Source organism: Cynocephalus volans, chromosome 9 (genome assembly GCF_027409185.1).
Source record: "Cynocephalus volans isolate mCynVol1 chromosome 9, mCynVol1.pri, whole genome shotgun sequence".
NCBI classification, from domain to species: Eukaryota; Metazoa; Chordata; class Mammalia; order Dermoptera; family Cynocephalidae; genus Cynocephalus; species Cynocephalus volans.
Window position 1 is genome coordinate 50,762,437 of NC_084468.1, and position 25,399 is coordinate 50,787,835.

Here is a 25,399-nt window from a genome sequence, read left to right on the forward strand (position 1 = left end):
ATAAGCTTATTTAAATTAAATGTATTAAAGATAAAAATTAAGTTTTTCTGTCACATTATTCATGTGTATGCTCAACAACCACACGTGGCTAATGGGTACCACACTGAACCAGATATAGAACATTTTCATCATACAGAAATTATGGACTGTGCTTGTCCTGAGCCACATTTTTTCCCTTATAAATATTCAACTGACCTAATATCATTTGTTAAAAATACTATTCCTTCTCAAATCCACTTGGGGAGCATATTTGTCATAAAGCAATTGTCAATATACGTGTAGGTTTGTTCCTGGGTTTTCTATTTTCTCCCACAGAATTATTTTCTATTCTTGAGACAAAACCACATTCTGTTAGTTATGTACCTTACTATTTCTGTTTGTATAAATTCTCCAAATGTGTTATTCTTCTCCAAGATCTTCTGGCTATTCTTAGCCCATTACATTTCCACAAAAACTATGGAATAAGCTTGCCATTTTCTATGACCACCCACAGACAAGCTGTTGGGATTGGAGTTAATCTAAAGATCAATTTGAGGATAATTAACAATTTACAGTACTTGATGCCTCTAATCCATAAATTTGCATTCATTTAATTTATTTCTGTTTTTAAATTATCTCAGAAATACTCTTTTAGTAGTTATCTTTAAAGATATCTTTCATATCTTTTAAAAGATGTATTTTTGGATATTTGATATTTTTATATTATTTCAAGAAATATCACCAAAAATATTGACTTATTATTGCTTATCTATAAAAAATGTGACTAATTTTTGAATATTAACATTGTATTCTGCAACTCTTAAGTTCACATAGTTCACATATTAAATTTTAAGATGTATGGATTTTTAAAGGTTTTTCAATTAAACATCATGTCATCTGCAAATAATGATAGTTTTACTTGATCTTTCCAGAATGGTTTGCATTTTATTATACTTTTGCTTTATTTCAATTATTTAGACACCTAGTTCAGTGTTGAATAAAAATGTAAATAATGAAGATGTTTTTCTTTCTCTTGATGTTGAAGAAAAGTTTTAGTGGGTTTTTTGTTTGCCATTAAACATTAGAACCAACCAGGGAATATTCTGCCTTTATCTCACAATCCTTACCTTCTTCTTGTGCTACATAGAAATTCCAACATCCAATATCAGCATCATTGGTAGGGAGAGTTTTTCTGGAAAGCTACCACGCCCAGCCCTGTGGCAGGCTTGAAAATGCCAGGAAATTAACACCTCAGGGAAGTAGCCCTTCACTACTTACTGAATCACAGAGGTATATAAATATTCCTTTCTCTGGAGGCATGTTTTTTGAATCATCTCCTTTTAAATTAAGCTTCAATCACCCACTGTAGTAGCCAACTCTACCCTTTACTGAGTTCCTTCTCTGTATCACTTTCTCTCATTCCTACCGGTATTCTCTGCAACAACTACTTGGCCATTTGCTCTTGAATCTCTTTTGGAACTGCTAACTTCCCCTAGGAAGTGTGATTTTTTTCCCCTAACCCTTTATCAGATTAAAGAACTTCCTTTTCATTCTCACTTTTTAAAGATTTTTTTTCATGAATGGATGTTAAATTAAAACAAATGTGTTTTTCTTCTTTATTCTGCAAATGTGGTAAATTGCATTGTTTTTCAAATAACCAGGTTAACTTGCATTTCTGGAATAATTGCAAGCTGATCATCAGATATTATTCACTACTGATCACTGTATTCAGTTTGCTAATATTTCCTTTAGTCTTTGTGTCTATATTTATAAGAGATCAGTCTATAACTTTCTTTTCTTGTAACGTGTGTGATACATCTTGCTCTCTATCATTAAAGAAAAATTACACAGGATGGAGTTAAAAGGGGAAGAAAGACTGTCCAAAACTATCAAAGTAAAGGTCAAGGCTATTGCAATAGGGCAGAGAGATTCAACTCAACTCTGCTGAAGCAAAAAGCAGGTGAATTTGTAAGTACACGAGTGAGTTAGTGGAAAGAAACTGGGTTTGGTCAATGTGATTAGGATATCTTGTTTGCTAATTAGCATTTATGGAAGTTAGGTTCATATAGATCCTAGGAGATACAAGTACAGTACATTCTTCTCAGCTCTGTTAGTCACTGTAGAGAATTTTCAAACCTGAGGTTGGTTTTGGAAAACCCTCAAACTTGCGGTTGGTATCAGCAATCTTTGGCAAACTTGACCTTCTGGAGCACTGTGCCCTTCACCTCAAATTTGGTTAATTCAGGTATTCAAATTAATCAGGTATTTTTATTCCACACACCACTATAGCATATGCATTTTAAATCTTTTGCTATTCTTTTTCTGATTACCCTAGACTTTATAATGTGCATAACCAAGAGTATTCTTTTACTTCAGGTCTGTTAAGGATGAATGCTCTTAGTTTTTGTCTGTCCCCAAATGACTTCATTTCAGCTTCACATTTGAAGGATATTTTCAGAATGTAGAAATCTAGGTTAATTTTCTTTTCTTGGAGTGTTTTAAATATATGAATATATCCATTGCCATCTAGATTACATTATATTTCTGTTGAGAAATCAGCTACATTATTATCGCTTATTTGATTGTAATGTATTTTTATTTCTGGCTTCATTTAAATTCAGATAAATGCATTTAAATTTTGTGTTCATCTGTTTTACTCTGATATGCCTAGATGTTATTTTTGTTGTCATTTTATTGTTTAGATTTGTAGTTCTTTTTTGAATCTGTAGCTTGGTGTCTTCTGCCTACTTTGAAATATGGTTAGACATTTTATCTTCAAATAATGTTACTGACTCATTTTTCTATTGCTTTTTCCCATTCTGAGATCCTAAATACACATATGTTCAAATTTTTCACAAATTCTTATATGTCCTTTATAATCTTTTTGGTATTTCCCATGCTTTTTACTCTCTGTGGTAGCGTTCAGATATTTTCTCTTCGTCTATTTTTCAATTCATTGATTTTCTCTGTGAGAGACAAAATACAAAGCCAATTAACTAGATGATTTTATTCAAGCTATGTGATAGAGAGAACACTTAACAAAAAACATCTCAACAACAAAAAAAGGGAGACCTAGGGATTTTTAGAGGCAGGCTAGCAAGGGAGTCATCCATGAGTTTTGCAGGAGTCAGGAGGAAGAAGAGAAATGGGTCTTATCTAAGTCAATGGGGAAAGGTGGAGTTGGGTTTTGTGATATGTGTAAACCTGGTGATTCTTTTTCACTAGCTTTTTCTCAGAACACAAAAGAGTTGTGAGATTTATCAACCCTCATTGCTTTTTGGAAATGTTAGGCTTAGATAATGTTGAACATTGTTCTCTCTAGCTGTGTTTAGCCTGCTTAGTAAACTTACATATTAAGGTGTGACTTTCACTTATTTTGTTTCTCATTCCTAGTGTATCTATTTGATTTTTTAGTAGTTACTACTTTGCTACTGAGATACATTTTGTCACTTATTTTCTTGAATGCTAATCACAGTAATTTCAAAGCATCTGTGTAATATCCAATATCTAGAATATCTATGTTACCTATGGCTATGTTTTTACTGTTTTTTGTTTGTTTGTTTGTTTGTTTGTTTTTTTAACCTCATGGTACTTTCTCTTGGTATGATTGTTAATTTTGAATTGATTTTTAGGAAAAATTGTAAGGGCTCTTCATGATGTTGTCATCCGTAGAGAAGATTCCCTATCCTCTGTCAAGAAGCTGGTGTGTAGAGAATCACCTCTATCTCATCAGCCACTGCCTCACTCAAAAGTTTGTAGTCTTTGTAAGGCTCAGTGTACCTCTGTTTTGCTCTGTTTTCTACAGTTGTTACAACTGAAAGCCTACGGTTTTTACTATGGCCTCTCCTCCTTGACCTCCTGATCTCCCACTTTTGTGTGTTCAGAATTATAAGGCTCCCAAAACTTCTCTTTGCTTTGAATTTACTTTGTCCTTGGATCATTAACCTTCTGTCTTTTACAGATTCTCTATTCCTTATTTTCTTGAGTTTTCCTTTTGCAAATATACTCCTGAATTGCTGGTTGCATTGTCACCTTTATGATACATTTGAACCAAACCTTTTTTTTTTAAATTAATTTTTATGGCTTTTCTAGTTATTCTTGGCAGAAGCATTTTCCTACTACAAACTACTCCATCATAGCCAAAGAAGGAAATCTGCTTCCACTTATTTTTTTGCTTCTTTCTTGAATTGAAACAAAATTGTTTTAAAAATAATTCAGAGATATACTGACCTGTAAGTTATTTTTATTACAGTAGCAAGTAACTCTATCTCTTGATGATTGTACTTAAGAATATTTGTTAAAATTTCAAGCTGTATTTGATCTTAAAAAAATAATCTGCATAATCACAGTAAGATAGGTTTTTTAAAGTAAACCAACTGAACTGAAAACAGCTATGTCTTTTTATAGTGTGTAGTTGTTTTCCTTGGATTATTACTGCTTCCACCCATGAGTAGAACTATTATGTGTTTTGCATAATTAAAAAAAAGATCTGTTGCTTGTTGATTTTGGGTTTGTTTGCATGACATATTGAATAAAATATTCAGTTAGTGAATGACATATGGCATTTATTCACAGAAACATGGAAAATATGGCTTTTTCCTGGTGCACAGACCTTGTTTTCAACCAATTTTATAAGCTATACAGGGTGAGTGAATTCAAGAATAGATTCTTCAAGATTCATAAATCACATACACTCAGTGATTGTCTTCTGCAACAAAGTAAATCTAGATTCATGGATAATAAATATTTATGAAGATAAAAACCTTTTCTGAATTCTAAATTTAGAAGCCATATGCTGGCTTACTATCTCATTGTAACTTTCTTCTGTTTTTATTAGTTTGATATTGTCTAGCTTATAACTTTTTTCATGATATCTTACTGGCTCAATTTTATCTCTTACTGTCACTAAGACCTGACATATGAAAAAATGCACATCACTCTGATATACAAATTAATAACCCGTAATGTCCCCTCTGAAGTATTTGACTTAAGGAGAATTCTGTTACTCTTTAATGCCTACCCCATCGTATCCCATTGCTTCTGAACTTACAATTATATTCAAATTCCGGCTGGCCAGAAGGGGTGAACCCAAAAGTGTAATGCATGAAGGGGTGCAATAAGCATCAAAAAATGTAAAATATTTCTGTTCCTTTGTATCAGGAGAAGTCACAGGATCAAGTCTATGCATCAACCCTAACAAGTATTGGAACAGAGTGGAATAAATATAATTTTGAATGGACTGAATTCTTTCATACGAGTGCACTAAGCAAAGATTATGGATTCAACACATTATTATAAAGGGCTGAGAATGGTTTTAACACTGTGCTTAGGTGAGTGAAACATAGACCCAAAGACAGCCTACATCCATGGAGTTGAAATGCTAGAAGTTCCTTGGTATAATAAAAGACAGTATCTAAAGGTTTAGGATGTTTGAAATACTAATATGGATTTATTTTTTAAGACTTGTTCACAAATGCCCCAACTTCATACTAAATACATCCATTGAGAAGGTTCAGAGGATGGTTCCTTCACCAAGACTAAACTAAATACAACCTGTATTTTAGTGCCATGGAGAAGCAACCAGGCCTACAGTTCCCCTAGTTCCCACTGGATCATGTCATTCAATGTCTCCAAATCCTGAGCTAGGTGTGTATGTAACTCCGTGGTGACAGGTGCTAGCTTCTCCTGCAAATCACTCACATTATTGAGATTTGAGTTAGTGAGAGATAGATATGGTATTCGGTTTGAATTCATCAGTTCCAGCAGGCCCTCAGGGGTTTCAATTTTTTCCTGATCTCCCTTACTTTATTTTCAACTTTTCTTTCCACTTGCGAGGTTGCTGACTTCAGGTACCATACAGACAGACAAGCAACAGTCTTACACGCATTTTACATCATAGAACTACACACTTTAAATTACTAAATTGAGATACATTTCTAACTTAAAATGACTATCATGGACATTCACTGAGATTTCAGCGAAGAGCAGGGAAAGGAATAGTTCCTCTGAGTAAATACTTATATATTCCCAAAGCCATGCTTATTCAAAGCCTTAGTTAAATGTTAAATACAAATTAATTTTTATTTACAAAATGTGCATATGTGTGTACATGTGTGTGTATGTGTGTATATATTCACACACATTTGCATACACACACATATACACACAAAAAGGTTCAGATGTTCTCTGTTAAATAGTGGTAATAACTGAGGTGAATGAATTTTGGTATTCAAAAAAATTCTTTAAAACTTTTTTTTCATTTATCTATAGCAGCATAATGTTTAAAAGCACAGATTCTAGCAAGAGAGTCTGAGTTTGCATCCTAATTCCACAACTGTATGAAATCCCTCAAGTTACTTAACTTCTCCATGCCTCGGTTTACTTATCTTCATATTGGGGATAATAATAGTGGCTATTTCATAAGGTAGTTGTGAAGATGTAGGGAGTTAATAAATTTAAGAACTGTGTACAGTGTCTAGCAAAATTTAAACTCTATATGTGTAAGTCTTCTGTTGTATCTGAGTTTTTATGTTTTTTCTTCAAAAATAAAATCATTATATATATATATTTTTAAATAGGGATTATAGATTTGCTTCAGAGAAGAATGGGTTAATGTAACTGCTTTTCAATGTATAATTCTCACTATATTTCTGTTTGTCAAATGTGCAAGAAACAATTCCTAAAACTGTGTGGTTACCTATACAATCCCCACTCCCTGAAATTGGCTATGACTATGGTTAAATCAACCACCTGCTCTTTCAGCTACCATGATGTTGAGTACAAACATGTCATTTTATGTAGGAATCTGCTATGCTGCCACTGATTTATCTAGGTGAAGAAGTTATTTTGACATTTCATAAATCAGAAGTGAGACAATTATATAATACAAAAGACTGGCATTAAGATAAATTGCATCTTGATGAGAAGATAACAGCAACTTGAAGGATGTTTTGGCCCTCAACATAATTAACAATGAAAGATTATTTGGGGAAGGAAAGATGTAAGTTATTAGTTCCACTTTGAATGCTTTTTACAAGAGAAATAAAAAAAGTGAGAAAAGAACAAGTATGAAAACTTAGAAAAAAATTGAGAACTATTCCCTTTTGATTTCTGTACTTTTGAAATTAGATTACTAATCTATCTGCTTTAATATTGGTTGCCATTAGAAATAAATATAGTACAAGAAGAATGTGAATATTTAAAGTAAGGCATAAAATTAATTTTAGCTATTTTCAATTAGTATGCTCTCGATATGTTTGTATCTATTCCTATATAGTCAATTAAGTGAAATCCATAAAACTATATTACAAAGGTAGATGCCATTAATTAAAAATTGACATACAGATACAATTAATGTATTTATTGAATCCCTATTAAATGTATATCATTAAGCTAACTGCTAAGGGAAGTAAAAAATATAATGAAGTTCTTGACATACAGGAGTGTTTGTTGTTGCTTTTTTTTGTCCAGACTAAACATAAAATCAGGCTTACATGTATGTGTGTATATATGTGAGTGTGTGAGTGTGTGTGTGTGCCAATGTGCATGTTTCAACTACATAATCCTGTACACTCCAGCTAAGAGCATTTTGCTCAAAATTTCCTGTCCATAAAATATAAACCATAATACATTATCATTTCTGTTCCAGAATAAATACACATTTATTCAATGAAATCCCATTTATTCATTGAAAAGAGAAAGTGTGTAATGTTCAGTATCGCCATCAGCCAGGTGTTCTACTGTAAGAAGTAAATCCTTATTTCCATTTGTCTCAGGAAAAGTCAAATTTTTCCTCTCTGTATATTATTTTTCTAATATATGTGGTTATTTTAATATGCTTTACTCATTTATCTGAGAAAAAATATTCTAAATGAACATGAAATTGCAATCCAATATATAACAAAACTTAGTAATAAAGATTCTAATTCACAGCTTTGTTATATAATGCAAGGAGAACAGTCAATTAAATGAAATGACAGTTTTACCTTAAAATTAAATGAATTTCTGACATTAATCTTTATTGCCATGGCTGATGGTAAATTATCAATTCCAAGGACTCTTTTTATTGGGCATAATTATTCAGATTTAGCAGGTGTCTCTAAAGAAGATGTTATCAAATAACTTGTTCAACTTCAGTGTTGTAAGTAATTGGGACAGGATGGTTCTCAGCCAAGGTAACATAAAAAATAGAGCACACAGGAATGTCTGACAAGGTAATATGTCCATAAAATCTGTCAGCTTTCTTGAGGCAGTGGAAAATTTCTATTGTCAGCATGGTATTCTTTCATGTCTCTATATGGATATAATATTACTTTAAAAATGAATAGATCAAAAGCACGTCTGACGTAGGCTTTCTTAATAGTGGGATTGAAGCTAACAGAATTGAAATACTTTTGAAATAAATAGTTTTGAAATGGACAACTTGATAAAGTGTGAATAGAAAAAAGTGTATTTATTTTTTCTTACTCTTAGTCATAAAAATAAATTTCACCTTTTTGGAAAATTGATCTTTCAAAAAAGGTTTATAGTTGAAAAGCGTTCAGGTAACAACATGCACTCTTGTGATCATGCCTGTCTCACAGTGAGAAGAAATGGATCTCATTTCATGCCTATACCTATGTACACACCACGATCATCAGAATAAAACATAAGCATATACACACAATATGAAAATTTGTTGCAAGTGAAAATAAACCGACTCAGGAAAGGTTAAGAGCTTTATTCAAAAAAATCAAATAAAATGAACTAATATTACTGAGATGGATTTTAATCATTGGATATTATAAATAAAGTGTATTTTAAGACAGTTTTATTGATCCTCAAATTGGTCATAAGGTGGAGTTAGCTTGCACAAATGAAAACTTTCATAAACACAAATAACTATTCAAGGTCTAGCTCAGGACTCCATTGAGATTGTTTCTCCAGTAAACTCTGCCTTACCTCTAGAGTCAGATGCAATTTCTTTCACCTCTGAATTTCTTTTCCCAAAAACTTTTTCCGTCCCCCATTCACTTATAAATTAATCATGGCTGGCAGGATGGCATTTATTTAAATCAAGCCATACTAATTTAACTTCCTGTGTGTTTTGTTTCATTGACTAGATGTTAAGTTTTCAGGTGGCAATGAGTCGTCTCTTCTTACCTTTTCTATTATGGTACTGTGTATGAGGCCATGTATTTAGTTGCTCATAGTACTGCTCTACTTCATCACTGTACATGCACACTAGCTGTTTTCCATTTCCTTTAAAGAGTAGCAGAAAAGTACAATTTGTAATTGACTACCGCTTCACTAATCTCAATAATTACTAGTTTATCTTTATCCTAATTTGTTCAAAAAATGATAAGGTTTACCAAATGCATGATGTGTTCGAGAACCATTTGCCTAATTTATAAAGATAACTTCCTGGTGGCAATTTACTATCTCTCTGTTTGTCACCTCCTCTGATACCCTATACATTTTGAGGAAGCATCTCAGATGTCACTTTCCTCCAGGATGCATTTGCTATTTCCCACTTTTCTTCCTACCCTGTGCTAGATGCCTTCATATAGACTTCAGTAGTAGCTGCATATCTCATAGCACATAGCACTTTGTAATGTGTAATTTCTTATCAGTGTTCCCACCATACTATGATTATTTTTCAGGCAAGACTGTCGCTCCATTCTTTCCCTGTCATGATACACTGTATCTGGCATATCCGGGACTATTACACCCCCATCTAAAATGTGAACTCTTGAGATTAGGATTTAATTTATTCATCTCTTTGTCTAGCTACATGTCTAGCTACCTGCACCCAACATAGTGCCTGACAATTGCAATTACATAAAATACATGATGAATGGTCTGCTGTTGTCGGGTCTGCCGCTGGCCGACCTGAACAGCCCTTGCCTCATTAGCAGTCTCTCCCTTGGTGGGCGAGCGAATTGCCCAGATTCCTCTTTCCCTCCGGTCCCCCTTGGGAGGAGACGGGGAAGAGAGACGTGAATAGAGGTGAGCACAGCCGGGGCAGGGGTTCTGTCAAGCAGTTCCGATTATTATCACACAAGCACTTGCTTTTAAAGGCAAATGGCAAAGGGAGGTTTTTACATCCTCCAATCAACTTAAAGGTTACGAGAGCATGCATCCTGTCTCAGTGCCTAGCTATTGCAATCACGCAGTGTTCACGAGCGTGGAAGCGCGTATTTATTTGGCCAATAAGGGCTAAGACAAGGTTCCCGCAGACACTCCCACCCTACTTCCTCCCGGCGCCGTCTTAGGCTGCGGCGTTAATACGCCCTTGTGGGCCCATAATGGCGCCGCTTGTAATTTCACTTAAGGTGGTGTTAGTTTTTAAGGCCCGACATCTCCCACTTTTTTTTAAATAAGGCAGCTGGAGGCGGCTAACCTTCCCAGCCTCGCCTGCATTCCCTCTGGTGGCTGTGCCTGTCTTAGGTTGTTTCCCTCTGGAAATCTTACCCGTCATTGACTATCCAGCCAAGCAGGGGCGGGGTGGAGACTTACAGATTGGCGTTGATTTTTTAAAGGGCTGTATTGACCCAAGGGCTGTCAGGGCTTTCATTATGGGCCACCTCCTCTACCACCTGGGTGAGCATTACAAGAGAAGTGGTGTTGTGCCTTCTAAGGGACACAACCTGGCGAATGGAGTAAGGCCCCAAGATGATTAAGACAAGGAAAATGGCTAGGGGGCCCGCAGGGAGGACAGCAGGGTGGTGAGCCATGGGGAACTTGAAAGCCAGCTTTGGAACCAATTACAATTGGCTACTCGCTCTTTTTTTTGTGCTTTTCTAGCCCTTCTCTAAGCTTAGCTAGGGAATCTTTGACCACTCCAGAGTGGTCGGCATAGAAGCAGCACTTTTCTTTGAGGGCAGCACATAATCCTCCTTGCTGTAAGAACAACAGGTCTAGTCCACGTCGATTCTGTAAAACAACTTCAAAAAGTGATGTTAGTGATTTTTTTAAATGTGATACAGACACCTCCAAGTGGCTATGTCCACTGCCTCCCTCAGGGAAGCTACCTGTTGATGTGCCAAGGCTATTCCGGCGGTCCCGGTACCCGCTCCAATAACTCCCATCAGAGGGAGCTGATGGCCACCGCAGGTGCCCCTGCAGCCTGCTTGTTTTGGGTCCACTTATTTCGGGTTTTGGGGTGGTGAGATTTGCCACAGTACTGCAAAAGGGTTTGTTGGCACCTATGCAGGAACCTTTGCCAAGGACCCGCGGGAAGGTGAGTCGGGGGTTGGTGGCATTGGGCAACGCTACTGCTTGATTTATCTCTGCCTGCACATGGCACTCTTCTTTAAAGAAGGAGCAGAACTTGATAAACAAGTTTGGAGGGAGGACAACCTTACAGAGCATTTTCCAGTCTTGGGTTGTGAAAGGTTGTTGTGCTAAGACTTGGAGGATGGTTTCTGCCAATGGGGAATTGGGCCCATCCTCTGCGACAGCCTTTTTCAGCTCTTTAAGGTCATGAGCTTCCCAAGAGTACCAAGCGGCCAGCCTATTTCCACCCGGGGCTTTGTCAAATTTGGACCTACTGTCCTTTTTCCAATGTAATCCTTTTTTACATGGGGGGTGGAAGGTGTGGTGGGGGTTTTTTGCCGTTAGCCTTGGGACATTGGCTTTTAAAATGACCTTGCCTTCCGCAACCAAAACATTGTTCCTTGAAGGGTGGGGAAGTATTGTTTCCTGAGGGGATCAGGGTGGTAAACGCCTTGAAGTCTTCGGTTAAGTTTTGTGTCTGAGCCTGCAAGGCTGAGGATAAAGTCCTGGCCTCAGCAACAGACTTTTTTAGTTCTTTTACAATGTTGACCGGATAGGCCTGAGGGGCCGCTTCCCCCCACAGGCTGCGGACGGCTGGGGATTCCCAGTTAGCCATAACATGAAAAACGTGGCTCTGCCGGGGGTGTTTTTAAAGGTGGGCTAGCCTCCTCCACTTCTTCAAGTGCCGCTTTCTCTCCTTCAGCTAAATTTGGCGGGGTGAGTATGCCAGGAGAGGAGGGTACAGGGTAGGGGCATAGGTATCACTCAATGGCTCAGGGCCTTGCATTGGCAGCTTTGTTTCCTTTTTTCTCTCCTCATTGAACTGCGCCAATCCCTTTCTGCCCCTTCCTGATGCTCGGGAAGGAAGCAAAGCTTTAGGGCAGAAATGGTTCGGTAGGACCCTAAGGGGGGCGTCTAGCCCGTGACTAATCTTGTTCTTTCTGGCCAGGGTCTGAACCCGGTCCCAAGTCTCATACGAGAACAAGTTGGATGAAGGTGTCCAAGGGGCTACCTGCACCACATGACGCCAGGCATTGATGGCCGTGGAGTCAGATATTTCTAGGCCTCTGCTTTTTAACATGTACTTTAGAGCCTTGCAGGCTGTCTCGTCACTCTTTCCACACACACCTCCCATGTTGCCCCGCGAGGAAGGGACAAAGTGAAGCAACAGGGCAGAGAAGTGCAGAGACTTCCCCCTGTTATGGTACTCACCCTGACATGCAGGTGGATTACTTCACGACGACTACCGCAGTTGCAGGGGCCACTCCGTTGGTTGGTCACCCTTCATCGACCTTCTTTCAGGACCGAGCAGCCAGGGGCCTCACTCACTCGCCTTTCACCCATGAGTGTTAAAAAAACGCCTCACACAGGGCAGCACTCTGTCGGGTCCGCCGCTGGCCGACTTGAACAGCCCTTGCCTCATTAGCAGTCTCTCCCTTGGTGGGTGAACGAATTACCCGGATTCCTCTTTCCCTCCGGTCCCCATTGGGAGGAGACAGGGGAAGAGAGCCATGAAGAGAGGTGAGCACAGCCGCTGGCCCCAACCAGCCCATTAAAGGACAGTTAGATGCAGCGGGGGTTCTGTCAAGGAGTTCCGTTTATTATCACACAAGCACTTGCTTTTAAAGGCAAATGGGGAAGGGAGGTTTTTACATCCTCCAATCAGCTTAAAGGTTACGAGAGCATGCATCCTGTCTCAATGCCTAGCTATTGCAATCACGCAGTGTTCACGAGCATGGAAGCGCGTATTTGGCCAGTAAGAGCTAAGGCAAGGTTCCCTCAGACACTCTCACCCTACTTCTTCCCGGTGCCGTCTTAGGCTGCCACGTTAATAAGCCTTGTGGGCCCATAATGGCGCTGCTTATAATGTCACTTAAGGTGGCGTTAGTTTTTAAGGCCCGACATGCTGTGATAATTTTTATATATTTCATGATTATTATCATTGTATGCCAATATATGCCAACATATGGCAGAAGGTAAAGACAAACGACCAACAATTATACTGAGAATGCTGAGGTACTGATGAAAGAGGTTATTCTGTGAGCCAGTAACTACTTCATACTGGATACTAAAATTGTGTAGATTCGTGCACAGAATCACAGGGACTGCTAGACAAGTGAAGCCACTTGCTCTGTGTGTATGTGTAGGTGGGTGGGGCGGGTAAAGGTTGTCCTGGATGGAGCAGAAAAGTTTTGCTCTCTTCAGGCAAACTGGCTCTATAAGAGAGGAAAGAAAGACAGACTGAATATAAACTGTTTTCCCAAAGTTACCCATTGGACATGTTCTCCCACCTCCTCTGACTCATAATGACTGAAAGGATGGAGAGAGTGCACATTATTAAACTTTCCGCATATGGAGAGAAATAGCAGGGGCAGGGAGGAGACATGATTTAGGCAAATTGGGTGAATATAAAAAGTAGACAAATATTATATTATTTTACTATATTCTTATATGTAATAACATTATATTATTATCAGATTCCTGAATCAAAAGGAAGAATGTATATGGACAGTCATGGAATGTCCTCATTATTTTTCCTCTCTTAAGGGAGTAAACAGTAGCAACAGAAAACAGAAAAAACAAAGACTGAAAAGTAAGTTCGCACCTGACTCTAACAAATATCAGCCTGTGGGAAAACAGTGGAAACAAAATTCATTTGTGCCAATTGAATGCTCAATGGCTATAATATAGTCCCTACTGTTTGATATAGGTTCACCTGGAGAATACGACTGTTAAATTTAAAAGCATTGAACATTTTCAAGATGCAATTCACAGTTTATAAGCTATTAATTCATTCTCATTCAGTTCCCTAGTTTCTTATATTCTGCTGCTGTCTCTTGACTGACTCTTTTCAGCTTCTGTAATTACTTCATACTGTCTTTCCATCTAGTCCCGGATCAGTTATGTTTCGACCTTCAAAATTCTTCTCAGAAATATATGGCATTACCAAGTCTCCCTCTTCTCTAAATCCCTGTTTTACCTTGAGACAGATGTGCATATGCATATGTGATAAAGTTTGGACTAAGATTCCTCGATAGTTTTTCTTTTTTTTACTTTTTACTTTTTTTTTTCTTTTTTCTTTTTCCTTCAGCTCAATAATGTTATACTGCTCTATTTCACAGGAAGCAGAACATTTTATGAGTTCAATTTAGTTTGTATTCCAAAGCAGTAACTGAAACTGAATTTGCTCCATTTGCTTACAAATAAGCAATTTATGGCTTGGATGAACTCTTTTAGTGATTACAGTTTTCAGCAGGAAGACATGGTATTTAATATATTCAAAAGTAAATGCACCTTTCATAAATTTAGGGAGTTGTATGATAAATAACATGAGAGCATTCATGAGTTGCAAAGGGACAAGACAAGTTTGCATCACACAGCACCGATTTCCATGCAAGAATAGTGAACCAGCTAGGGTGGCATTATTAGCCATGGCAGTGTCCCTCTGTCTTACCCAGAGCTTCCTGAAATAATAAGCACTGCATTCTATCCATTAATGGGAAGTCTGAGGCATGTGATGGAGGTATCAGTGAACTCCACTTTGAACTGTTTGTGAGAAAAGCAGTATTTTAACACAATATCTCAGTTAAGTGTGCAAATATAGAATAACTAGAATAACTCCTTACTTCTGTGAACATAGGAATTAGTCCTGTTTTTACTTTCTGATGTTTAGGGGATATTTATTTTGGAGAACAGTATGTATTAATGTGCATCCTAAAGCATAGTTCAAAGAAAAACTTAAAAATTCCAACTTACCTATATATTTTTTAACTTTTGATTTTTTCTAATTGCAAGGAAGTTACACATTTAGCCTCCACATATGAAGTTAATATAGTATATTTTTACACAAAAAATATACATTTCTCTGTTAATTTAAAATACATTTTCTAAAGCCTCATAGTGATTATAAACTTCTATTGCCTCAACATAAATTGTATATAGGGGTTAAAGTGCTTCAAAAGATATCCTAATTTTAATAATTTAAATTTGGTCCAGGATTTTGACTAAAATTACTGGGCTACTGCATTACTATTTTGTAAATTATCAAAAAAGTATAATGATTAAAAGAGTCTCTCCGATGGCATTGGCTAGATTGTTTAAAATGAAATATGATAGGTAATAAATTATTTTTATTGGTCAAATTTAGTTTAATAGGGATGGAACTGATATATTGACAATCATAAAACTGTAATATATATGGATTTGAGTTACTTGTTATATGAATCCATGTCATCAAATGTTTAATAACTCAGTATATGACAGGAATTTACACTATGAATTAAATCAATTTCTCTTTTACACCAGTCTGTGTAGTTTGAATATTTTAAGTCAAATGTACATAACATAATAAAGACAGATCAAAATGGTTTTTTGCATCCATTTTGAAGCAATGATTTTTGGGTTTTAGGGGGTTTTTATTTTTATTTTTTATATTATTAATATTATTATTATTATTATTATTTTTTTTTTTTTTTTTTTTTTTTACATTCTATGATGTTGTTGAAGAGCAGTTGGGAGGGAGGGGGAGAGGGGAGAAGGGGAAGGAGATGGCATGGAAGAAGGTGGAAGGAGGAGGGGTAGGATTGAGGCCTGTGGCACCCTCCTCATTCCCACAGAGGAGACTGGGGCGCTTCCAGTGGTGGCTTCATCATTGCTGGGCTGGGTGCAGATGTCAGGGGAGTGTGGCAGAAGCTCTTGCCACCCACCACTCCAGCTTGGGAACCCAGAGCCCTTCTTGCTGTGGCTTGGTGATTGTCACTGGGCTGGTTGTGTGAGTGGTGGGGGGACGCCAAGGCAGAAGCAATGATTTTTGAATTTGAGGCATCCTTCAGATTATTTCATTGCAACATAACACCGCCCTCCTCATGTACTTGTAACATCATTTATCTATTCCCTCTGCCAGTATTTATGGTTGCTGGCAACAGGAACTTCATAACTTTTTAAAAAATCATGGCCATTTGAAATCTAGGAATATTTTAGCATTAAACTCAATCTAGCAAGTGTTGACTTGGATGGTTTTATTGTCTCTATGCAGCAATTAAACTTCATGAAGAACAGGCAATCTGAGGTCCTAAGCTTGTCTCAGTGTGTAATTTTTTTTTGGCCAATGCTTAGTTTGCAAGACCTCTCTCTACAGAATATTCAACAAACTTCTCCCAAGTCCAGCCCCCTCCTAACATAACATCTATTACATGTAATGGAATGTCAGAGTGAGAGGAATATTATCAGGAAAGTCTAGATAAAACTACTTTTCAGATGTGTTTCTTGGCTTTTGTTTTTATTTCTGGTTTTGTGTGTGTGTGTGTGTGTGTGTGTGTGTTTTGCTTTTTTTGACCTAGGAGAGATTCTCTCTCATTTTATCGTTGTGAATTTTTTTGGCATCTTATAATCTTTAGCATTAACTTATAAGCACTCAAGACTATGAAGCACGGGTTCTTCTAAGTGGTCCATAAAAGCATTATAATATAGAGAGAAAAGTAAAAAGATAACCACTATTACAAGCCAAGAAAACTAGCATTTGCCAGGCGGTGTGTGTGGGGTAATCAAGAAAAATCAAGCTGGAGAATTTAAAGCAGAATGACAAGGAGTCAAAATAGTTCTTTCTCTATTATAATTGCTTATGTGAGAACCTCACATTACTCTAATTCATGTGACAAACACACTGTCATTCATAATTTAATGACAAAAAAACAACAAAAAAGTGTAATCAACCATTCTTTTTCAGGTATGTTAATAACTGGGAATTCAGTAACAGTAATACCTGATAGAAGCTCTCAAGGAACTATTGCTTCCAACTATAATCTATTTTTATTTTATTTTACTATTTAATTTTATTTATTTTATTTTATTTTATTTATTTTATTTTAGGCTAGCCAGTACAAAGATTAAACCTGCTTAGAATGATAAGAGCAGAGATTCGGAATACACCAAAAGAAATGTTATAATTAAGATATATTTATAAAGTTCAAGTTGAGCACAGCACTAATAGTTCTTATCATTTTTAGTTTTAAAGCATCTCCCCTTTTTATCTTATTAACTTTTCATCTGGTTAATATTTGAAGCACTGGGACATTGTGCAATGATTCCTAGTATAATCATTTTGGGTAGCTGAGAAAATATAAACAATCAATAAAAGTAAAGTCCTACTTTTAGCAGTGTTTTCTCTAAAACATTGTTTTACTTATGTCAGTCTTTGATTTAAATTCATTCAATACCACAACAAAATCTTTTAAAACATTTTTTGGTTTTTGTATGTTCCTAATTCACCTTCTCAATCTTCTCTCTCTGTGTACTACTCAAAATTTTATTACAGCAAAATTGTTACTTATTCCTTTCTTTTATTATAAACCACAATAAAATCTTCTCTATTTTTTTTTCTTTCCTAACAACTTCTTTTCTATTAAAGAGGGAAAACTCATCAGTGGTAATACCGAAACCATCAGCAGCTTTAAAGATCTCATCTCTTCTTTCATTCACACTTAGCATGGGCATGCTTACATTGACCATCATTTTCACTTTGTTTAATACGAATAATTAGTTTTCTTCAACTCTGATCTTGAGAGAAGGAGCCGAGCCTCTCTCAAAATGTGTATACCTAGGGCTTAACCACTATGTTCCACAAAGTGTAGTCCAGTGAAAGTATGTTAACATTAGAGACGACTGTGGCCATAATGGATACAGGACAGTTATTAAAACTTGATTTCTTACCCTCTGTAAATTATCAAATTTGGTAAATTACTCTCTGAAAATATTGGGCTATTTTCTATTCTTGGAGACATGTAAGTGAAGACTGGATTTAGATTATGTATACTTCTAGGGTAAATGTTATAACAGCCCTGCATGTGAGAGAGTTTGGCATTTTAATTACAGCTCTTCTACTGATATACTCTGTACTTTGGTTAAGTCATAAAACTTTTAAATACTGCCAGTACTAAACTATAGATAATAATACCACCCTTGCTTGTTTTCTTAGGAACATATGAGGGCTAATGAAAAGAAATTTGTAATGTCCTAAATGTGTCAAAAGATAGCACACTCTAAATAAATTCAAAATATAATTACTGTAGATATATATTTTTAATTAGGTAAACCAAAATAAAAGCATTTATACAAACTGTTAGAATATTACTCAACATGTTAGCTTATTACATAAATTTTAAAATTTTAAAATTAATTAAGGTGGCTTATATGAGAGTTTATATTTTATGTGAAAAAATATCTGTTCAAAAAGCTGCACATATTTTTTTCACCAAGATCAGATTTGCTTATTCATTGTGACATGAATCCTCAGTATCAAATGCCATATCTTCAGATGACTTATCACATGTACGAGCAGAAGAATAGATGTGAAGGACTTAATGATGAGCTGTAGAGTTTAATACAGATATGAGATATACACCTTTAAAGGCTTAAATTCATTTCCTATTTGAGTAAAGATAACACTGGAAAAAAAAATTCTGCTTCATAATGCAATATTCAAAAGTTAATGAATATCTACTGCACTACTGGATATATGGTATACTTCTTAATACTACAGATTATCTAAAGCTAGATATAGCATCCTTAACAATCAGGGTAAGCCTAGGACTGGGCAAGTTAGACTGATAAAGTAGAACTTAATCAACACTTTCTTACAAGCAGGTTATGTGAGGACTTTCCTTATTATACCTCTCCTCGCTGCCCTTTTGCTTAACTTCTGTTCAGAATGTAATATTTATCAATGTGTCTTAAATCTCAGAATTGACTTCCTTTTCTAAATTGAACCCATTTCTGAATGCCATTTATCCCTTTAAATTTTTCTGAATGCCATTTATCCCTTTACATTTTTCCATTCTCCATCTCAGGATTACTCCCTGCCTGCCTGATGAACATACCTGTAAAATGACTAGTTATATGTACTGATGAAAATGCAAATATATATAACTACATTTATCAAAGTCAGAATTCTTACCTTTAAGGTTCTCATAATCTAGTGGGGAATTAAATAAATAAATCGATAATTGCAGTAGAGCATGAAACAGGTCATTTCTGAGTGATGTCAGAGCTTATCTGAAGAGCACCTAATAAAACACGGCCATGATATACAAGGCACTAAGCATTAAAACAAAGTGATGATTTCTAATAATTATAAATAAATGTAGGGATCATTTATTGAATAGTTACTTTGTGCTTAGCATTATTCTAAATTTTATACAGATTAATTTATGAGGGACTTAAAGGACAACTATATGTAGCTAATAAGAAGCAAAATCAAAACTTCAATGTAGACAGTGTCCTTCAGAAGACCATACTTTTAATTATTATACTACATTTGAATAATTAAATAAGAAGTCCAACAAAATTTGTATTTTCCCCCTGTATTAATCCATTCCTGATGATTATAACAGAATACCTGAAACTGAGTAATTAATAAAGAAATAAAATTTATTTCCTACAGTTTAGGTCCTGGGAAGTCCAAGGTCCAGGGAACACATCTTGTGAGGGCCTTCCTCTTGGTGGAAACTCTGCAGAGTCCCATGGCGACCAGGATGTCACATGGCAAGAATAGGCTGAGCAATAGAGAGTTAACCTTATCACTCACTTTCCTTATAAGGCCATGCCTATTACTCCAGGAATGGATCAAGTCATTCGGGAAATCAAGGTCCTCACAATCTAATCACTTCTTTCAAATAATTAGATCACCCACCCTCTTAACACTGTTACAATGGAGATAAAGTTTCCAATACATAAACTTTTGGGGGACACATTTAACCCTTTATCACTCCCTAATAAACATTTTGATGATTAATAGACACACATTGAATAAAAAAAAAAAAAACATAGAAAATGCTTTTATTTCTTTAAAAACCTTTTGTTTTTTGTTACCTTTTCGTGGTACCCATAGCTTACACACTAGATAATACAACACTAGGTGAGAAGTAAGTGCAGGGTTGCTTGCTGTGCAGTGTTAATTAGGAGTTGCATTTACCAAGAACAGGGTGAGAGAGAAGCCATGCAATAGACAGAAGAAAGAATGTGTGCAAAATAGAAACACATTAAAGAATAAGGAAAGTTCAAGAAACTGCAAAAGATGTAGACACAAGTGACAAGGTGAAGAAGTAGTACAAGAATAGATCATTTAACACTGAATAAAGAAAGAATTCAGTAAAGGATCTAAGAACACCATCCTCAGATAAGAGTGTCAGAAAGGCGCCTCTGACTAAAGAATTCTCATCATAATAGAGTAGGTAAGAACAGTTGCAGGTGTACATGGCGAAATGAGAGGAAAGGAGTGAGGGCTGAGCTATGACAATAGCAGAGAGAAGGAATGAAAAACAAGAAAAACAAGAATGATGAATCAACAGGTCTCAAAGACTGCTTAAATTAGAAAGTAGGCAAGAGGAGATCATAGCAGACATATGCCTTGGTCAAGGGGACAGATTCTGTGTCTTTAATAAATGAAGAAAAAGAGGCAGAGGGCTGTGGCAATGTTGGGATTAACTTCATGGGTGTTCCTTTCACGGCTGTCATCATCTTCCCCTGCCGGTTGTCCAAAGCCTGAAAACAGAGCCACATGCATTTTCTTATAGCGGTTTACATGGCAAGAGGACTAGTTTTCTACTAGTTATCCTATCATAAGAGAAAGCAGTAATTCCCTGTCACCCAAGCTCGATGAATGACTTTTCATCATGAAGAATAAAATATACAACAATTGAAAAGATGGAAGATACACTTATGACAAGTTAAAAGAATAAATAAGTAGCAAAACTTTTACAAGATAGTTTTCAGACATATAGAGCATAAAATGTTTTTTATACTGATTTTGAAAACAAAATATGTATTTTAACTAGTTTATACCAGTAAGAATTCTTAGATCCTATTTGATTATTATCAGGAATTGTACTAATCAGTGTACATGGACTTAAAATATTTTTCATTCTTAGGTAATTATTTCTCATGTTTTGATAAAGTATATCTGATGTAGCAGATGTGTATGCATTTGGAGAATTTTTTTTTTTTAACCTCACCTGGGCATAGCATATTCTGTCTTCCAAAAGTCCATCTACTCTATATTGATATTCTTAACCAAATTATTATTGGCTGTTGTGAATACTGAAAAAACATGCTGTCCTCTGTCCTTATAATGTTCTGCTTCCCTTAAGAAAATATCCTGTTATTTTGAAATATACCTCAATTTACTTCTGGATTAAGAGAAATAACAGACCAAAAGTCTAAATCATGATTTATATTATTTTTATTTTTCTTCAAAATCCTTTAAGATCCCAAGAGTTAGTTTAAATAATTCTTCATATATAAATGCACATTTTAAAATTATACATCCCAACTAAAATAGTCTACAACAGAGAATGTGGGAATAAAAAAAGCAGAATGCCAAAAGCTTCTGGATTTTTATACATGGTATATAATCTCCCTAGATTCAAGTTCTGTAGGACTTCAAGCATGAGTTAGGAGACTGAATCCAAGTACCATATGGTGGCTTAGGGTTTCATCCATCAACATTTCATCATTGAGGCTTAATTTCCTTATTTTTAAATGGGTATGATATTTGTTATCATGGCTATATTAGTTTCCTTTGTCTGCTTTAACAGATTACCAAACATTCAGTAGCTTAAAACAGCAAAAATCTATTGTCATCTGGAGTTTCTTAATTTAATTACATCTGCCAAGAACTTTTCTTAAAATAAGTTCACATTCACAGGTCTGGTGAACATGTTTTTTGCGGCGGGGGAGGGGGGTGTCACAATTTGAACCACTGCAATGCCATACAAGTAATGTGGAAGTGACTTAGAGATGTACAATCATAATATGTTAAACCACAGAAGTACAATATTCTGTATTTTGAGGATTTGGCCAGAGGAGCTATTAGACCCTCTAAATTTTGAGAATTTTTTTTTTTTATATTTTCCTCTTCTCCTTTCTCTTCTTCAGTGACAGTTTTTTATTAGAATAATCTAAAACCTGCTTCCACAAAACCTATTTCTTATACAGTGCTTGGGTTAAGTTAATAATGTTGTTAATGTAACTTTTACGTAGTTTAGTACATGCAAGATTCTTAATAAGTACTAATTATTATTTTGTTTACTATTATTGGGTTCCAGACTCAGTGTGTTATTCAAACCCCTGCAGTCACTTAAATCAATAACAAAAAAATGATAATTTCAAAAATCACCCTTTTAATCCTAACATCCTCACCATCATCAAGAAAACTTGACTAGAAGTTTGCTATGTGAATGACATTCTGCTGAGATAATGTGGATAACTAAAAAGGCTATAAAAATTTCATCGACTCTAATAAGTGGGGGAGAGTAGATTATGTTTTGGAAAGTCAGTGTTTGGCTATTAGCACAAAAAATAATAAATAATAATTTGAAAATACAAATGAGAGTAATGAAATTAAAATATGGAGCAATTTTATAATTGAGAAATAACCTGTTATATTCAGATCTTCCCACAAAAAATGCATTTAGTAAGTGAGCTTAAATTCTAGGTATAATATTTTCAGCTCAAAAAAATTTGATTAAGCAATTTTGAACCTCATTTTTAAAATGCAATCTACAAAAGCAGTTAGGAGACATATGAGAAAATTTGAATATAGATTGGATATTAGAAAATATTACAGAATTATTGTTAATTTTCCTAGGAGTTGTTATGTTAGTGAATTTTTAGGTAACACGTGCTGAAGTATTTAAGGGTGAATTGTCATAATGTCTATAAGCTATTTACAAAGGGATTCACATATATGTGCATATTTTAATTTAAGGTGGAGAGTAAATGAGCATTGGTTGCACTTTTTTGTAATTTTCTATGTATTCTAAAATTTTCCCAATAAAATATTGAAAAATGTATTATAAAAAATATATCTAAGACTTCAACATAATTTCTAATAATTATTAATATATCCCACTGCCTAGAATGGTGACTGGAAAACAGTAGGGGCCCAGTTAATATTTAGCAAATAAAAAACGATTACTGAGTTAATCAAATAGTTATCACAATCCTTTCATGTGGCTGGGAGAATATGTATTTAATTATGAAAATAAAGTAAATTGTATTTCACCATCATAAAGTTATATAAAAACAAGACTAAGATAATAAATACTTGTATAAGCATATTTTACTATATGAGTATATATAAAATATGTGAATATTTTATTTATGATAAATTATATTATTTTATCATTACAATAAGCTATTTTGTTTCCATCACATCATTTAGTCTTTGCAAACATCCTCTAATATATTAGATTCACTCCTTAAATTTGAAAAAACTCAGGTACAAAAGAGATTAAATAACTTGTTTTAAAGCCACGTAACTAGTAAGTAACACATCTAAGACTTGAACCAATTTTTTTTTTTACTCTGTTACTGTTGTTTTTTATCACATCATGCTGCTTATTTCTAATGTCTGTGTCTTTTTTTTAGGAAGTTATGAAATTTAGCTCTCAAACAATGCTCAACTTCAAACTTAAAGAAAAAAAAAAACAAATTCTCACTTACTCTCAATAGGGCAAATGTGTTAGAGTATCTAAGATACAAACTATGACTTAATCACGGCTCCTACGCTGTGGTAGTCAGTGTCAACAGTCTACAGTTACTTTACCGTCTACCTCATTTGACTGACAGTAATTGAGTTTGCTAAAGCTTAGCAATATTACAATTGCTGTAAGAGGGCCCTCTCATTTCACTTCCCTTGTAGTCTCCTCCTGTAGCTCTATATGATGGAAGTTAAAGGGAATATTTTGTTCTTTTAAATGTAATTTTTGCTTTCAATCCATTGACATTTAATTTATGGAAATTAATAGCATTTACCAGGACATACTGTAAGTGGACAATCAGCAATATAATGAATCATTTAAAATCAGGACTTAAAAATAATATAATTCCGGGCCGAGCCCGTGGCACACTTGGTAGAGTGCTGCGCTGGCAGCGCGGCGACGCTCCCGCCGCGGGTTCGGATCCTATATAGGACTGACCGGTGCACTCACTGGCTGAGTGCCGGTCACGAAAAAAAAAACGACAAAAAAAAAAAAATTAAATAAATAAATAAAAAATAATAATAATAATATAATTCCTTTCAAAAGCTTATATACAAATTGTATCACATAATGTAGATTAGAGAACTGTAGCCACAAGGAAAGATAGCCAACACCATCCTAAAGATGAAAGGGTCTCCTCCCACCGAGTCAACATGATTTGTTGATTTACAGCTAGAGGAATGTCATTGTATTAGAGTACAGAAAGTGGTTTTTCTTCTGTGGACATTTAGATGACTGTATTTTATATGACCTAAAATTCATTGTCCATTTGCACATTCACACTTAGAGGGCAACATCAAATAAATCATCTTTCATGAGTTACTCTGTGTCATCATCTTCTGATCCTCGTCAGTCTAGAAAGAGTAATAGCTGAACCTTGTCTATGCAAGGTTAAGGAACTTAGTTAAAAGCCCCATGGGAGCTTAGCTATACTAGGCCCACACAAAAGGGTAACTTAAGAGAACCCTGGCAAACTGGAATATCAATAAGATTGGTCATATAGCCACAGATTTAAATATAGCTGTATATTTCTCCTCTTTTTCACAGTTTCCCAAAAGGTGTGTTGTGATAGTGGTATAAAATTAGATGATTGATGAAGAATAACATTTAGCAATTTCAGGGTTGTATAAATGAACCAAAAAATGGATGTATTATAATCCTCCCACTTCCTAATGTATACTATGTGCTGTAGAAAATCTGTATACATTTCTATATAATAAGATACAAATATGATTTATTTGGTATGAGAGCCCAGTGCTTCAGATAATTCTGTCATTATTAACTCACACTGATTCCTAAACCAAATAGGGCCTCTATTATTTAATCCCCTGCAATTTTGTATGTCATAGATTATCAACAATTGATATTCATTATTTGTTATTTTTTAAATGTGCATTTATTTCTCCTTAAGTCATAACTCCTGTGGGTAGGGACTGTGAATAGACTATTCAGTTATATCCCAATGTTTAGCACAAGGCTTAGCACAAAATGACAGCTCAGGAAATGTTCGTTGGATGAATAAATGAATGGATGAATGAATGAACAGAAATGTCACACAAGAAAAGAAAGATAAAAAATAACTGTAAGAACAATCACTAATATTGTGAATGTTTTGTTTATGCCAGGAT

General features: G+C 35.2%; 1 pseudogene; it reads right to left on the reverse strand.

Annotated features, from left to right (window-relative positions):
- Positions 1 to 17,745, reverse strand: part of LOC134385701 (eukaryotic translation initiation factor 4E type 2-like) — a 158,745-nt pseudogene extending 141,000 nt beyond the window's left edge.
- Positions 17,746 to 25,399: the final 7,654 nt, after the last annotated feature.